The sequence below is a fragment of the Lissotriton helveticus genome, chromosome 6 (genome assembly GCF_964261635.1).
Source record: "Lissotriton helveticus chromosome 6, aLisHel1.1, whole genome shotgun sequence".
Classification (NCBI taxonomy): domain Eukaryota; kingdom Metazoa; phylum Chordata; class Amphibia; order Caudata; family Salamandridae; genus Lissotriton; species Lissotriton helveticus.
Window position 1 is genome coordinate 1,501,476,495 of NC_136067.1, and position 18,844 is coordinate 1,501,495,338.

Here is an 18,844-nt window from a genome sequence, read left to right on the forward strand (position 1 = left end):
CTTCCACAGGTGACACTGCTCATGCCTTGTGACCCTGGATCCTGGCACCATAACTTTCACCAAAAAAACCCATTGAAAATCTGATTTTGGTGTTTACATAAGAGTCAGGAAGTACTACAGTATGCACCAGAAACATCATGCAAAAGTATAGCAACTTGTTCAGTGCTGCACAACATTGCCACCAGGAGAGGACTACACATCACAGTGTCAGACTCTGAGTCTTAAGATGGCAATATTGCCCCTCCAACACAGCAGCAACCATTACAAAGGAGATCAGTGGAGGGAAGACTTCGACTGGACCACATTTCTAACAATTATTTTTGAAGGTAAGTCAACAGATATTATGCATCTGAATAAGTTAAAATCTGAAATTTGTTGATGCTTGTCAGCAAAATGTCTTTAATGGCTGGTACGTCTATTAATTTCTTCATTAACAAAAAAAGATTTAGCAAATTATGCTTGGAGTCTGCTTGGAGAGTGCAGTTTGGCAAAAAAACTCCGCCTAGCGCCGGCAGAGCAGAGTCTACTGGCAAGCGCTCACCCCTACCCTAGGGCTCCCCCTGGTGCAGGCATCTTTTTACCCCGCCGGGGCAGAAAGAAGCCGCCATCGAAGAAACAATGTTTGGAAATGTGTGTTCCTTGCTGCAGGCTCTGTGTGGGTGGGCACTTACATTTTATAGGACTGTGGCAACATTTTACTCATGAAGGAAGATCCATAGGGACAGAAAACACCAGTTTCCTTAAAGAGAAACCTTGGAAAAGAGAGGGGTGCGGGCCCCTCTCTCTTCCGAGTTTTCTCTTTAAGGCAACTAGTGAATAAATGGGAGACACCTTTAATTCCACTGTTTACTCTACACATGACCGCGTGTCTTGCTGCATTTAAAAAGCTCAAATCACTTCAATTACCTGGCCCGCAACTTGTACTCACCTGTGACACCCTTTGTCCCCTAGGCGAACTGCACAGCAGTATCACAGCACGCTGCAGGCAGTAACAAGTCGGCAGATTTTCGGTGCCACCACCCAGGTAGAATGCACAGGTATGTATAACTTCCAAGTGAGTAACGATCAGCGGTCCTTCATCAGACTCATGAGAACGGGGTGGAAGCCCCACACATGTACCTGTTGACTATAATGGACTCACACCAGGGAGTCAATCTCTTTCCCTGGTAAAACCCTAATCAGTGATGTATATATTGTTTTGGCAAAATTGTTTGTTTCGTATATGTAAATGAATGTGAAGGTGGTGTGTCTGATGGATAGACATGCTTAACAAATAAAATTAATCAATCCCCAAAAAGTTTTAAATGGGAGAATGATAAATGCTCAAGAACAATTGAATAAGCAAATGATCCTTGTCTGTTTAATTCATTTCAGCAATAGAAAAGTGACAGCTGGGTTCTCTCTTTGTAACTTAATTATTCTGGCTCTACCCAGCTGCCCTAGGGCCAAACCCCCTTGTGCCTGCATCTTTAGGATATGGCATTGGTAGTGGATACACTACTGATGTAATGGTGGTCCTTGCTCCCCGGACCGTCACCAGCTGTACCACCTGCAATGCAGTCAGTTTACACTGAGTCAAAGGTTGTTGTGATGAGTTGCAACCCCCTTACTATGTTGCCACTGAAGTGGCCCATTTCAACTTGAATATTAACTGTCCTCATATATAGGGTAGTTGCTGCATGTGCCAATCTGTCAACTGAACGGCTTAGAGTGTCCATTCTGATAGCATTGCTTCTCCTGGCGCTTTTCGTTTATGTCAGCGTGTGCTAGTTGGACGCACAACTTTTCTATTGCAAGTGTCATGCTGTCCATCTTGATGTCCATTTGTTCTTGATTTTCTGCCAATTGTCTGGAGACATTGCTAAATCCAATGGACGTTGTTTGTCACAAGGTCTGTAACTTCCTGTTTATGATTTTTGTTTGTTTTTGTTGCAGGTGTAGAACTTGTAACATGGAGTTCTCAATGCCGCCAAACACGTGGGTGTTGTCAACTGCTTGTGCATTTGTGAGACAGATCTTGGCCTATGTCGTGGTCAACAATGTCCCAGAAGGCGCTGCTGGTGTGGTCTCACTACAGGAGTTAAGTATATGCATGGCTGTGGTTGGCCAGTAACCTCCTCTCCTGATGCAGGCTGTGGTGCACATACAGCACTACTGGTGTGCCCATGCGATGTTGAGGTATTCAAAGTATGACTCATTTTGATCATCCTCATCCATATGACTGACATCACATCCCTGAGACTCAGCCCATTCTGTGTACTGTGCAGCTTTGTCTGTGGTGCAGAAGATATTTACAGTTACTTTTTTGTGTTTGATTGGTATGGCCATAACATTTATTTGTAGATTCAGCACAATAAAATATATCAAGAACATACACTATTTTCAATTTACTATATGTTTAATTTACTACATGTCCCATAATGCACTGTTTGGCTGCAGTGAATGCTAACTATACGTGTCTGAATACATATTAGATTTTTTATGAAGGACAATGGACAAGATGCACTTACTTGGGTTTGGTCCTTTTGTTGAGATGTCTATATGCACGAATACGCCAACTGCCTCTGGCTTAGGGGTGCCTTCCACTAGTGTTTCTATGGCTGTGGGTGGTTGTACTATGAAAGGTCCTCCTCCTGTGGCATGACTGTGACACTGCCAGGTGAGCGGACACCTTTTTTCTGTCCTTGACATGAGGACATACCAATGTTTGCAGATTTTTTCCACTGACTGCTGTGTCACTCCAACTACATTTATTTGGACTTGCATGTCAGACCAGATTTTCTTATTTGGTCCTTAGGGACCATCATAGAGGTTTTGCCAAAGAGATGCTCATGGTGATAGCAGCATTCCTCTGTAAGGGTTTCTATCTCCTTTTCAGAAAATGTCAAATTTATTTTTCTCCCCCAGACTCCTTATTAGCATCCTGGCTTGCCATTCTTTGTTAAAGTTGCGTCCTTCTTGCCTCAAATTACAAACCTTTCAGTAGCAGTCTGCACCACCTCCTCTCAGTGGACTTCACAAGATGGCAATGATGAGTACTTCCTGGTTTGAGGGTCATTCCCCTGAACCAGGAAGTACTTTTCGATCCCTGTGGGGGCTTGTGCAATTTGCGATTGCATTCGCAAATTGAGAATCGCAGTTAGTGAGACTATTTGCCATTGCAGGAATCCTTGTGTCCTGACAGACTTTGCTGTGTTCTGGCCTCAGCGCCTTTCATCTCAGCCAGCAACTCGCCGGACCCGCTGCGCGGGTCCCGCAGCGCACCAGACCTTGCGGGAGTTGCCGAGGGGCTGCTCTCACCTGCTGCCAGCGTTGTTGAATCGGGGCTGCGAGCTAGGAAGCAGGGACTCCATTGTCCTGGAGTCCCTGCGTGCCCAAAGACCAACACCTGGGCTGCTCTCCCTGATCGACACGCCCCCCGCCTACGGAATTAAAAGTGGACGCTTGGAGCCGACCCACCGGAGACTATTTGCCATTGCAGGAATCCTTGTGTCCTGACAGACTTTGCTGTGTTCTGGCCTCAGCGCCTTTCATCTCAGCCAGCAACTCGCCGGACCCGCTGCGCGGGTCCCGCAGCGCACCAGACCTTGCGGGAGTTGCCGAGGGGCTGCTCTCACCTGCTGCCAGCGTTGTTGAATCGGGGCTGCGAGCTAGGAAGCAGGGACTCCATTGTCCAGGAGTCCCTGCGTGCCCAAAGACCAACACCTGGGCTGCTCTCCCTGATCGACACGCCCCCCGCTCAACACCTCCCCTATTTAGGGTAAGCATCATCCCCGCTGAGCGGGAGCGCGCCGGGAGAAGCCCGGGACAAGGGCGGGACCGTCTGTGGCCATCAGGGGCCGAAGGGGGCCGGGCTGGGCCTGGTCCCTAACACCTACATACATACTGCCTATTGTTGTTTCAGGTTAGTTTACCTCCGGGGTACCTCATACGTGTTTATGCTACCTATAGCTATGTCAAGCTCATTACCATCTTGTGTTGGGGTTTCTATCCTTGGGCCTCTAGATAAATATTTCGCGAAGGCAAACAAGGAAATAGATAAGGAACCTTTATTAGCAGAAAAACGTGCTGAGCGTCGACGCTCTATCGAACAACTAAAAAAGAAACCATTGACCATTTCACAAGATTTAATCAACACCCAAGATTCTGGTTGTATTGGGAGGTCGGACACAGATGTCGATTTATTCAGTACCGATCTCATCCCCAGCATCTTCCGTGATAACAATTCTACCCTTGTTCACACAGCTACTAATAATGATGATAATACAAACAGCCCCCCCACTGTCTCCAACAGTCTTATTGATCTGAACACCCCAGTTGCCCAGGGCACAGATCCACAACTTCACTCAACCTTCTCTAATTATCCAATTGATACTGTAGCATCGACTGAGATAATTCAGGTACACACTAAAAGTGCGACCATAATTAAGCCCTCGACCTCACATAGGGTATTCCGTTCTCCCCCGAGGAAGAAAAGGAGAAAAGGCGGGGTAAAAAGAAAGGCTAATAATCCCTCGAATTCCCCACCTACTACAGTGAAAATTAAAAATAATACTAAAAATAATACTAATATAACTGTGCCTCCTGCGAGTGAGGTCTTAGCAGATAATCATCCCACACGTTACCTTCATGAAGATCTATTACCCTTGTTTAACAAAGAGTTGGTGGACCTTCTTGAACAGCTAATGAAATCATATATGCTCCCACTAATGGAAAGAGTAAAGATTCTGGGGGAGAAAATGGACTGCTTTCTAGTAGCCGCAGAATCGAATACATTATTCGACACGGCGAATCCAAAAGACCAGTCCCGGTCGAAATGTCAGTCCAACAAAAATATATTGATCCCAAGCAAACCCCAAAAAACTCATGGGAAATTAATTCCCACGAATACAAGTGCCCCCAAAATTTCCTCCAATCCGACGACAGTACAAAAGCCAGAATTAGAGAAGCTACTCTTGGTCCCAAACAAACCGACCCCTCCTACGAAAAAATTAACTACGTTTCCAGGGGTAGCCAAACCCAACACTAAAACACAAAGGGCTAACCCTAACCGTAGGACCACAGTGGACTTACCACCTGAGTCGGCAAATTTTGTGATCCTGTTAACTGGTGTTCCCCCGATTTTAAGTGGAAACATAGAACACAATGCAAACCTGAAAAATAAAGTTATCTTTTGGTTAAAAACAAATAGACCCCTACCTGCCCATCTAAACGGAGATATAATCTCGGTAAGAAGATGCAATTGGGTGGGCCTTCGTCCGAAAGATATTGATGGTGACATTGTGATTGTCAATTTTAAGGATCACAGAGTTGTCTCACATATAAGTGATTGGTACCCAGGGAATTATGAGGGAGGTGTTTCAACAAGAACGTTAAGCTATTTTTATCCAGAGGCTTTGCTTAGACCCCCTCACTATTCCAGTTCTAGTAGAAACACTTACCCTCTCAATATGGCCAACTGTATATCCCTCTTTCCCCGCCCTGTTAATAATTTTAACACTCCCTTCCCCCCCTCAACACCGACATCCTCCTAGTCACCTCCCATCTCAAATAACCATACCAACTATACCAATGAGTATTGGAACATCCCGCTGCAAAATCTGTATGAACCATACTCAGGGTTGGAATTTATTGATTGACTCGTTGCTCCATCTTCCAATCAAGATGTTAAACAAGATTGTACGGGTATTTTTGTTACCCCAGATAAAATTGACCCCTATGTTGATGTATTGGTTGACAAGTCATTTCGATGTGAGAATGGGAAGCTTGATCTCCCGGGTGGGGATTGGGATGTGGGACTGGAAACAGTTGAGGTTGAGGTACATGATGTATATACCCCAGTGGTCGGAAATAAGGTAACCGACCTTCATGGAGGAATATCTTTTGTTACAGAAGTCGTATTGGGGGAATTAGACGGAGTGAGCCACCCCGGCATAAACCAGGTAGATGGCTGTGCAAGTAACTCCTTATTAGAAACGAGTAGTAGGGGGTATATTGCAAATGAATCAGCTGTCCAGCCCTGTGCTCTCAAAATAGTTTCCTGGAACATTGCGGGGTTGAAAGGGAAACTGGATGGGGCCAATTGGGGTGAATTTATAGAGCAATTTGATATCATATTATTACAAGAAAGTTGGTCACCTGAGGCAGTCTTTCGCCTAGGATATCTAAATTTTTACAAACCTGCTCTTAAGGGGACAAGGGGACGACCGTCAGGTGGGTTGGTTGTCTGGATTAGACAATCGCTTTGCTTTAGGCCCGTCATTTTGTCTACCCCAAACCCTGATACCATGGGGCTAAAACTTAGTAGAGAACATTACGAGGACCTGTTTATAATTAACATTTATGCAAGGGGGTCACCAAGAGGAAAGAGCCCTGTAATAATAAAGGACTTAGAGATCCTAATGAATATGATTGGCAGAGATAAGTGTGTAACAGTGGCAGGGGATTTTAACTGTACGTTCGAACCCCTGTCCTGCCTGGATGATGGTGGTTATGGAGAGGCAGATGAATTATGGAATATTCCTAACCTCTCCATATTACCAGTTAAAAAGGCCACTGAGGCTGTGTTGCAGTGGCTCGGTTTATGTTTGGAGTGGGGTCTAAGGGCCGCAAATGGAAGGTCAAAATCTGATCTAGCTGGTAAAGTTACTTTTGATAATGGCTATAGTTCTAGTCGGATCGATTATTTTTTAATTAAAATGGAGTTTTGGAGGATACTAGGGGATATGGAAATCATTGAGAGACCTGAAAGTGATCATAATCCCTTGGCAATTAAATTGGAAATTGATGGGGAATTGTTTGGGAAAAATGTAACAAATCTCATTACAGCTGAGACTGTTCTCACCAACGATTGCCGTAGGGTTCGCTGGTGTAGAATCCTGGATACCCCATCCACTATTGACAAAATCTCTCAAGAAGTGTCGGAGGCGGTTGAATTAGCAGGATTATTAATTAACCAAGAGGGGCCACTGGAACAAATCAGTACAATCCATGAGTCCCTTTTTGTTAAATTGAAAACTTTTTTTCAAAACCTGGTGCTGCAGTGATAAAAGGAGGTAAACCTTTAGGTGCTAGCTGGTATGACAAAACTTGCCGTAATGCCCATAGCGCCTTGATTACAGCTATCAAATCCAGAGTAACTGTGGATATCCAGGAGAAAAGGCTGAGTTATAAGAAGACTCTAAAATGTGCAAAAACCACATGGGATGACCATCGTTGGCAGGAACTATACGAGGCCAGCATGTCCACAAACCAGTGTAAATTTTGGCAGGTAGTGAAGTGGGGCGGGGCGAGAGACCCACAAACCCCAGTAAACCATGTCCCTAGCGAAGTCTGGGTTGAGTATTTCTCCTCCCAGTTCTGCGGCAGGGAGATGGGAAGTAACTACGTAGGGGAGCATAAAATATTATTCAGTCAGGAAGCAATTAGTGGGCCCCTAGTTTTTAATAAAAATGAGGCGGTGAATGCTCTTAGTTTGGTCCAAGCGGGTAAGGCACCCGGTATGGATTGCGTCCCAGCGGATCTTTTTAAACATGACTTAGATATCTGGGTGCCCTGTATAATCACTCTGGCCAATGCCATTGCCAGAGGTGCCAGGGTACCCGATTCCTGGAAAGAGGCTGAAATCCTTCCTGTATTTAAAAAAGGCGATAGGACCATGCCAGGGAACTATCGCCCAATAAGCCTCATAGATGCATTCCAGAAAGTTATAGCTAGAATGCTGTTGGGTAGAATCCAGGATTGGATGAATGATGTAAAGATCTTATCCCCGATGCAAGCTGGCTTTAGGGCATATACAAGCACTATCGACCAAGTACTAAGATTTACTATGATTTATTGGAAGATAGTGTATTTAGGGGAGGGCACCATATATGCAGCGTTCGTGGATCTCAAATCCACGTTCGACCTGGTCCCAAGAGAAAAGATGTGGACGGCCTTTAGGCGAATGGGAACGCCATCAGAACTCCTCGAACTAACAATTAGGCTGCATGATCAAAACTTTGCTAGAGTCAGATGGGGGAGTCAGGGCCAGGTGACTAAGTCTTTCCCAGTCTCACGTGGTGTAAGACAAGGGTGTGTTTTGGCACCTACCTTGTTTTTACTTTTTATCAATCAAGTAGTGCAGTATTTAGAAGCTACCCCGACTGATGCACCAGCCCTGGGTGGGACTAAATTTCCCCTCCTAATTTTTGCCGATGACACCTTGATATTGGCAAAAACACAGGTGGGACTCCAGACTGCAATACATAAATTTGTAGAGTTTTGTAATATAAACGACCTCGAAATTAATGTCTCGAAAACCAAGTTTATGGTCCTGACCAAGAATAAACCCTTAAGGGGTCAAGTTAAAATGAACGGTACCATACTGGAACAAGTTGAGGTGATGACTTATTTAGGGGTAGTTATTGATTATAGGCTGTGCTGGAAGGAGCAGATTGAGGCACTTTGTTTAAAACATGCCCGTTTATTGGGTTGCCTAGTAAAAGAACAACGTTGCTCCCTAACCAAAAGGGTTTTGCCAGCACTTAAAATATATAATGCCAAAATTAGTTCAGCCATTCTTTATGGCTCAGAGCTATGGGGTAGTGTAGATCTAACTCCTCTAGACAAAATCCAAAATAAGCTTCTCCGTAGCCTGGTAGGGCTTCCACAATCAACACCGTCGCTTCCCCTTACGTTAGACATGGGCTGCCATTCAATTAAAAATCAGGCTTGTTACAGGATGGTAGCCTTGTGGAGACGTATTTGGTCCACACCAGAACTCTCTATGTTCGCAAAAGAGGTTCTGGATGTAAGATCGATAATGGGGTCAGGAAACCTGCTTTGGTTTAATACTGTGAAGGGCACACTTTACAAAATGGGTCTTCACTTACAGTGGTCAGATCCGGGTAATCATGTATTCCCGTCGAAAAAGGAATTCAAACAACTTTTTTGGTCAACGGTAAAGGTGGACCTTGTCTTCCTTTCGCAGACATCTAGTTTGACTGGTCTTTTTCTGCTCCACAAATTGGTTCCTCATATCGAGACATACTGGGACAATATTACTAAAAGTGCAGATAGGAAACTCTACCACCAATTTAGAGTTGGCACACTACTAGTAAGGGTATTTACAACCAAATGACGTAAGCAATCATCCATGTACTGTCCCTGGTGCAGTGAGATAAAAGAAACTGTTGCCCACCTCCTTTTTGTCTGCCCAGCCTACTCTGCACCCCGTCACAAATGGCTTCAACCTATTTGCAGAAGGATTAATTTACGCGGGTGTGAGGAGGCTCTGGCAGTATTAAGATCTAATAGTGCAGAGTGGTTATCTATAGGTGTGGCGAAATTCCTTGGATGGGCTTGGATTATTAGAGCCAGACACTTACTTGAAGTAAATTAACAAGTGAATTAATAGTCCTAGACCACTATGATTTATGATTGATATGTAAACCTTTTTATGAATTATGCAACGTCTTTCGATACTATTTAATTGAATTTTTATTGTGTAATGAATGGATTGAATCTTCTATATCTTTCATGCTGTATTTTGTATGTATTTTTATGCTGTCTTTTATGAAGAAATTTCGAAATAAAGACATTGAAAACTGAACTGAAACTGATTCCATTCGCAGTTTAGGTAATTGCTACTTGTGACCCTCAAATTTGCGACTCGCATGAATTGCAAGTCGTAAATTGGGACACTTAACAAAACGGGTATTCCATGTTGTTATTTCCTAATTGCTAGTCGCTAAATATCGCAATTAGGACATCACAATATGTAGTGTTTGTACATCTGACCCTTTGTCCCTATAGATCTTAACTGCGTTGTTCTGGCATCTTGCAGTTTTAATGCTGTGGCTATAAGCAGGTTCACTGGAATTATGTGAAGATGCTGCTGCAGAGTATTCCATATAATTGTGGCTTTAGGGAATTTGCTAAAGAATACATGATCTGTTGTATAATCTGCAACAACAACAAAAAAGTATTTCGCAAATAGATCAAAATGAATGGAAGAGATTGCATGCGGAGTGCGCTTCCAGACCTACTGGCTTTGCGAATGCTTATGTATATATAGATTTTAATGATGCTGTTGTGTCATTTTCAAAGTGTTCCTCTTTCAGAATATAAGCAAGGCTAGAAAAGTAATCTACAAAGTAACTGAAAATTCCCATTGAGCTCAATGCTGCATTGTGTTTGAAATTGTGTTACCTATTGCAACAAGCTGTAACTATAGCATTCAAAAAGTCTATTGCCTATTTGAAAAGTATTTAACTAAAGTAATTCATCCTGAGAAAGTATATTTTTGATACTTTGTTGGTTCAAAAATAAAACAACTATATCTTTTGATACAAAACAATTGGCCTAGAGTTCAGTTCTTGAGTGTGTGAGACCATTTGCTGACTGAGTGGGTACAACAAATGCTTTACACTATCCTCTGATACTGCCTTACTGCTCGACCAAGCTACCACTCTGGAGAGTGAGGTTATATCTAACTTTAGCCTCTGCCATACCTCTGGAGACTGTGGACTCTGTGCACACTGTACCTTACTTTGGTCCAGTATATACAGAGCCACTTTCTTACAACACAACACTCTCCTTCCTTTTTTTAACCGGCTCCACGATCTCGTCCTCCTCCAGATCCAATGGATCAATGTCTCCATGAACAGATGCCATAGTGTTTTTAAAGAAATCAAAACACACAAAATTGGAAAAAAGTTGTGAGCAACAAAGAACAGGTGTTGCCAGCAAGACAGCCAAATAATAAGAGGAATATCACAAGGATGGATTCTCCTTCTTACAGAATGAAAATGTTTTAAAGATTCTTTCTTTTCCTGTTGACACGAAGTCGCATAGGGTGCAGACATCCATCGCTTACGCATCGCGCACCTGTGAAATATTGTATACATAATTATAAACTATAAATACATGTTTATACAGTATTTTAGGAAGGATATTGGTGAAAGTGTTTATACAAATCTGATATTTGAACTTTATATAGTGAGATTTCATACTTTAAAAATACGCCAAAGTCGCGACCGCAGCCAATACCGGCGCGACCTGGAAATACGTGCGGGGATGGGCCGATTACGGTGCGTGCATTCGTCGCCCATATGTCAAATTTCATATCGTTAATATTATACTGAAAAAAATTGTTTCTAAAAAGTTTTCTAAATTAAATTAGTCAAACGATATAACCAAACTATGGGCCCGATTAGGATCGCTGTGAATCTGCATCCTCCGGGCCGGCGGTAGCCACCGGCGGCCCGGAGGATGCGGATTCACCGCAGGGACACAGAAAAGACCCCCGCCAGATTAGGATGGCTGGGGGGTAATTTTTCCGTCCGCCGCTTTTCCGCTGCGGTTGCCTTCCGACCGCGGCGGAAAAGCTCTAATATGGTGGCGGTGTCTATCAGACACCGTCAGCCATATTAGGATGCCGGCAGAGACATGCTTTTCCACGGCAGAGAAAAGCATGTGGAGTTTGAGTATGGGGGCCCGCTGCGGACCCCCAGGGGTGTTGGGGGGTGCACATGGGGGGGGGTACCTATGGTACCCCCCTGCCTTTGCATGCACGAAGCGGCAGGTACCGCTTCGTGCATGCAAAGGAAAACATGCACATTTTACCTTGCGGCGGGTGCTGCTTGAAGCAGCATCCGCCGCATTGTTAAATATAGGGGATGTGACCGCCAGGGTGGCGGTCACATCCTAATTCCGAGGGAGGGAACGCCGCAGCCCATGCGGACGGTCCCTCCACCTCGGGGGTGGCGGACGGACGCTGGTCCGTCCGCCATCCTAATCGGGCCCTATGTATTGACAATTTTTTTAATACTATTCTTTACTTTTTGAATTACGCCGAAGTCGTGACTACCGCACGATGCAGGCGCGACCCCGGCACAACTTCTGAATGGTACGGTAGCGAGGTGCGTCCAGCCATCGTGTAGGCTGAGCATACGCTGCACGAGTCCTGTGAACTAATAAAAAATAAAAAAAATTGAAATTCACTGAAAAAAACATAGGTTGCAGGTACATTAAAGTTAGGAATTACAATTTAAAAAACCTTTGAAATTCACTGAAAAAACCATAGGTTTCAGGGACGTTATAAATAGAAATTACCGGATGTATGACGATACAACGCATGCTATTACAACGCATGCCATTACAACGCATTTTTTACAACGCATATGCAGTTACAACGCAATATTTTTCAACGAAAACCATTACTACGCAATATATATATATAAAACATTAAAAGTGCCGTTACAACGCAAAACAATACTATGCATACTATTACTACGCATTATTTATTATTAAAAAATAATTGTAAAATAACTCCTGGCACGGGATGCAGGGAAATTAGGGGTTTTGGGTGGGTAAGTGTATTAACATGTGTAGAGAAATTGATCCACACGATTATAATAAAACGGTACTCCTTTTTAAAATGAATACTCGGGTATTCATTTTATTACTAAAGTATTTACCGAGTATTAATATATCGTTTACAAAAATTATTATTTTCACGATTGATGAAATTTTAAACAATCAAAAAAATCCTCAATTTATGAAAATATCTTGAAGAAACATATCTTGAAGAAACATAATTAAAAAGGTAGACTATCGAATCGAATTGAAGCGGAGCACCATATGTTGACCTTGGGTCAAAATCAAGTCCTACTACTGTTTCAATGACATGAAATACGTCAACTACGAAACAAAATGGAGGTCAAAACAAACACAAACCATTGAAACGGGCATTTTCAGAAACGAAAATTAAAATATATGTTTCCACATGATATTATCAAGTAAAACATAAGAAACACAATAGTTATTTTATATCAAATTATGGTGATACCCTAGAAAAGGTAGAAATAGAACCCGTCCACCACTTTGAAAACAATGGTCAACTGACTACCAACGAGAGCAGACGCTGTTATTGCCGACCGTCTCTCAGTGACAGAAAAACTTGCTTCAAAACCACATTTCAGCCTCAGATAACCAAAAAGTAAGTATAATAAATTAATAATTAATATGTAGTGAAGTAATTAAAAAGAAAAAACATTAATTTTAAATATGTTTTTACATTTTCAGTTTAATCCAAACGATAAATATCTAAAGTCAAGAAACTTCTTCAAGCAATTTCAGTCCAAAAATTCATTCATCGAAATTGCACATTACTTTTTGTAGGTGATTTGAATTTCTCAAAAAAAGATTTCTTTCAAATAACAAGCACAATATAAACATAGAATATTTTATAATTTTTGTTTTAATTACTCAAACAGAACTGAAGAAAAAAGAAACTCTTACTTTTAACAAGAAGGAAAAGACATTTTATAAAAATAAAGTACAATTTTCTACTAATTATTTGTAATATAATCTGTCTTTTTTCGAAATGTATATGTTTTCTTATGGTAATGGCTTGCATTTTCTTTTTTAAATGATTGTTCTAGTGCCACATATTTGAAACAGTGTTGGAAATAATATTCCCTTTTTAATTCCATTTTTGTCAATATCATGTGCAAGGTAAAAAAGTTATATATATATGTGATTGTATCCCTTTTTGGTACACATCTCTCTCTTTTTGAAAAGCTGTCAACTTATGAAGAGAAGGTAAATAATGAAACTTGTAATGAATAAAATGATGAACATTACTGCATTATTTCTATAAAATCACAATTTGATTGTACATTTGATAATTTTGATAATTTATGTTTGTTTCATGAATTCATTATTCTCAACCATTTCATTCTTCTTTCGCGTTATTAATGCATTATTTTAAAAAATAAAAGATAATCTTAAATTTTAAATCTTATAAAAGGTATGTTTCAAAACTTTCCACAGATTTTCAAACAATAAATCAACTACTTCTCCAAGCCTTCCTTACAAAATTCCTAACATCTTCAAAACCTCAAAAAAAATTACTAAAGGTAAGATCTTGTTTAAAATGTATATTTTAAAATATATTAACACCTTTTTTCTCCTTAACAACCAACATACTGAAATTTTTTATTAAAGATGAACAAAACATATATTCTTTTCTCTTCCAGATTAAAGTAATCAGGACTTGAGAAACCTAAATAAAGATCAACAGATACCAACTACAAACAACCAAAGCAAAAGGTATATTCTGCATAATCCAAATCTATAATGTATTACTATTAATAAATCAGTTTGCATTTTCAAAAGAAGGTAAAAATCAATGAAAGCATGTAATGATCCAACGTCAATAAAAGCATTTTCATTATATTTATTCTATAAAACAATGTCATTTGAAAAATAAAAATAATGAATTAAAATATATTTAAACGTTCAAAATTATTTTTCTTATCTTTTCAGAAAATGTCAACAAGACAAGAACATGACAAGACAGCACATTACATCACTTCCAGCAAGGGAAACCGCCTATTAAAACATGCAGGGTACATTTATTGCAAGGAGAGACTAACAGAACCAAGGTGTCATTGGAGGTGTGTGCAATACTACTCAACCCATTGCACAGGCAGAGCGGTTACTGTGGGTGAGTCTGTTTTAAAAACTACAGATCATAACCACTCTGCAATGGAGATTGCGGTAAGAGAAACTATGAATGAAATGAAGGATATTGCATGCACCTCCAATGACTCTTGTGGTTCTATTTTGAGGGAAGTTGCACAACATGTTCCATGTCATGTTGCCAGCAGTATGCCCATTATACCCAATCTGAGACGAATTGTACAAGGTAAAAAACAGGCAAGTAACCCACAAAGAGTTACACCACAAACCTTTTCTGGCATTCTTATTCCTCCTGAGCTCTCTGTATCTATTTCTAACGAACCTTTCTTACTACATGACAACCAAAACCCTCATAAACGTATTATCATCTTTAGTACTCCATGTAATCTATTTAAGTTGGAGAATAGTGATATTTGGATGATGGATGGGATGTTTAAAAGCACGTCCCATCCTTTCACCCAAATATACACTATTCATGCCAACATTTCGAATACAGTAGTCCCCTTAGTATACAATTTGCTACCTGATAAGCAAACCTCAACTTACACTGAACTTTTAACAGTGTTAAAATCTGAAACATCCAACAAAAGTCCTAGGAAAATTATTATTGATTTTGAATTTACAATGATTATTGTTATTTCCAAAATGTACGTGGATACCCAAATTCAAGGATGTTTTTTTCCACTTTTCCCAGGCATTTTGGCATAAGATACAAAAAACATCTTTAGTTGTGGATTATGTATCAGATAGCAAACTGCAATTCAAACAAAAAAAACTAACAGCACTGCTTTGTTCCTCCAGAGAGTGTAGACGAGTACTGCACATCAATTACTGAATCTGGCTTTTATACATCAAACGAAGAGAAATTGGCACTCTTACTAAATTATTTTGAAGACACATGGATTGGACATCTAAGCAGGCCGGGTCACAGGAGCAAACAACATTTCCATGTGGAGTGGTGGAACTGCTACTCAAGCTGTTTAGAAGGAGAAGCAAAGACAAACAATGCCATAGATGGATGGCACAACTGCTTCCACCACACAATTGGAAAAGCTCACCGTAACTTTGATCATTTCTTGGAAACTTTGATGAAAGAGCAAAGTTTTCAAGAAATGAGAATGAGTCAAGCATTAACAGGTAGTCTGAACTCACGAATCAGCAAAAAAACAAAAGAGATGTCTGAAAGACTATTGGCAACTTTACAACAATTTCCGTTGTGTGTGGCTTCTGACTACCTGGATAATGTTGCTCACATTCTACATTACTAATACTCTCTACACTTTTACTTTGCTGTTATGCCCCATATTGTACAACTCTATTAACTTGGCTTATTATATTAACTGTATATGTAAATTATTGTTCGGTCACCGTTCTCTGGATCTAAACTTTATTCTAGACTTTTTCTTTCAAATACACTTTAAATATGCTTTGCAATTGCAAGCTTTGTATCGTCGTTCTATCTAAACACGGGACCCGACGTGGGCATACACTGACAATATGATTTGGGACATGTTACGTTTTCTTTTTGTAAAACATTATTTACATCTAGAAACCTCCCTCTTCTCTCCTTGCAATAAAAGTCACTCATGCAGAATATATATTAACTGTTAGCAAGTTTATTACCTTGGAGCAGCTCTACCTTGCTTCTGCTCTGTCCTTCCTCGCACCTCAAAATGGCTGCCTTCATGTTTGACGTATGTGCGTAAACGTCATACCGAAAAACAAAAAAATAACACTGACTATTTTTTTATTATTAACTTTATCTTTCCTTACTTAATAAACTATATGTGTTTGAAATGAGAATAATGTAATCATTATATGTACATGAATTGTTTTTGTTTTAAATATATTTTGATGTAAATACATTATTAAATTATTTTTAAAATATACAGTTATACAGTTTCAAATTCGAAAAGGGGGTGCATATTTAACATAAGTGCTTGATATTGTAGGAGTTAATGTTTATAATTACATTTGTAACTCAAGGCGGGTGCATCTTTATAGTAAGTGCATGATAGTGAATGAGTAACAATTTCTATTCTAACTCCAAGGGTGTGCATCTTTAGGGTAAATGCTGGATAGTGTAGGAGTAACAATTACTATTCTAACTCTAGGGGGGTGCATCTGTAGGGTAAGTGCTTTATAGTGTATGAGTAACAATTACTATTCTAACTCCAGGGGTGGTGCATCTGTCGGGTAAGTGCTGGATAGTGTAGGAGTAACAATTACTATTCCAACTCCAGGGGGGGTGCATTTGTAGGGTAAGTGCTGGATAGTGTATGATTAACAATAAGTATGAAAAAGAAAGGATATAAATGAGAGGCAGACACCCACATTGGTGAGCAGGTGGACGAACAGGAAGTGGCGTGTGGCGGTGCGCAAGACAGTGGTGAAACATGCATCACTTGATTGCAAGTGGGCCGTAAAGAATTCAATAGTTATTACGGGCCACATGGGCATTTTAACTCCATTTGCTAAATTTAAAGTCTTTCACATATAAATTTTCACAGATCGATGAACCCATTCCATATGGGTCGAGAATATTTCGCTTATACATAGTGGCATATTATCATGAAACGGAGAATACGCCCTTGTGAATTCTCTACGGCATATTATCAAGACAATGAATGCCGATTTTGCGTCATTTTTTTTATGCGAAAGCGGCGATAATGTTAACCCTGTGCTTGATAATATGCCCCATATTTATTTAATGTTGGGCGTAATACTTCACCTCGCAAACTTTATTTATACAAACACGCGTGTGTTTTATTCCAAAGTGTTCTTTTAAAGTTACCTTTTTTTTAAATTTATTGTTAGCAGCCATTCCCTTCCCCTGCGCGGACTTGCAAGGACATCTTATTGGCTCGAATGTTGAAAACATAAACAGACTGTGCTTAATTTACATGTGAACCATTCTAAGAAGAAAAAATACCGACCAATCCCTTCCCCCGCGCGGAGTTGCAGAAACATTTTATTGGCTTTTGTGTGCTTAACAGTACCTTCCTGAGCCTAATGTTGATTGGCTATTATTTTTGTATGTGACATTATCATTCCCTCATCAACTAAGTAGCCATTTTGTGACGCACATAAAATTACAATGCGTGACAAAAACAAGTTGTGGTAGGGTATTTTTCACTTAAACTTTCTACTCTGCTTATGAGTTTGTGGACTTTGAAGGTAATAAAAAATATTATTTTCATTTCTAATGTATCATAACTGTCCTGAGTTTTCTCCTTTAGCGTGGAGTACTGTGTTCTCTCATTAAATGTATAATTCTTCAAACGCTGCTGCAAAAATTATACACGTTTTCAAAATATTTTTATTACCTCTTTTAAAAACATCACATGGGTGACATGCAAAATCTGACTTTAATGCAGTTGTATTACGCGTTGGCACACTTTATTTTTTTTCCCCATAAGCACTGATTCCTTATGTAAACATTTTATAAGTTTTGCCCCTTCATCTTTTTTTTATGATTGGACTTTTTATAATTTTAGATAAAGTAGAATAGAAGTGCTACGAGAAAAACTCCCTCACTACATCTTTTTTTATTTTTTACGTACATTTCATTTCAATATAACATTATCCAAACAGTATGAATTATTTAAAGCATTATTATTTAACATTTAATTTGACAATTATATTTTTATTTTCACAAAAACGGCTTGTGAAGATAATCCTCCTGTTCATCACAAGTGAAAATTGGTAAAAGCACTACACAATATAAATACTTTTAACCCATTTTCACTCTAGAAGATAAAGAGTTTTCTCCTTTTTTTTGAAGCATTTCCTTATTGCGACGATAGTTCTTTAAATGATTCTTTCGTCATCTCATTATGAAATTACATTTAAACTTAAACATACTACATTTTAAAATCATTTAAATATACTTGCATTCTTTGAATAATATCAAACATAAACTTATAGCATTAATTTACCTCACTTTAATCTTCTTTCCATCTTCCGTCGAAATTCATCCAACTCCTCTGGAGGGGACATAATGTTTTATGTATTTCTAAATATACATTAACAGTATGTTCCCTCGGAGGAAATGAAAGATAATCTCAAAATGATTCCGTCGCTCCTAATCTTAACCTTGCTCGTAGTTTCATCACCCGTATTGATTCTCCGAAACAAAACTAATCATCCCACGGGTGTGGTTTACATACTTTTTGGTTACTGAACTCTCTATGGAATCAATTCATAGCTCCTCCCACTTTTAACTCACGTTTTTCAGTTGACACGTGCTCTCATTTCCACTGTTTAACTTAGTCACGTGTTTATGTTTACGTGCATCTTTTTATTCTTTTTTAGTTTTGAATGATTTCCTCGATCTTTTATTTAAACATGATTTTTCTCTCTTTTTTTGTACGAT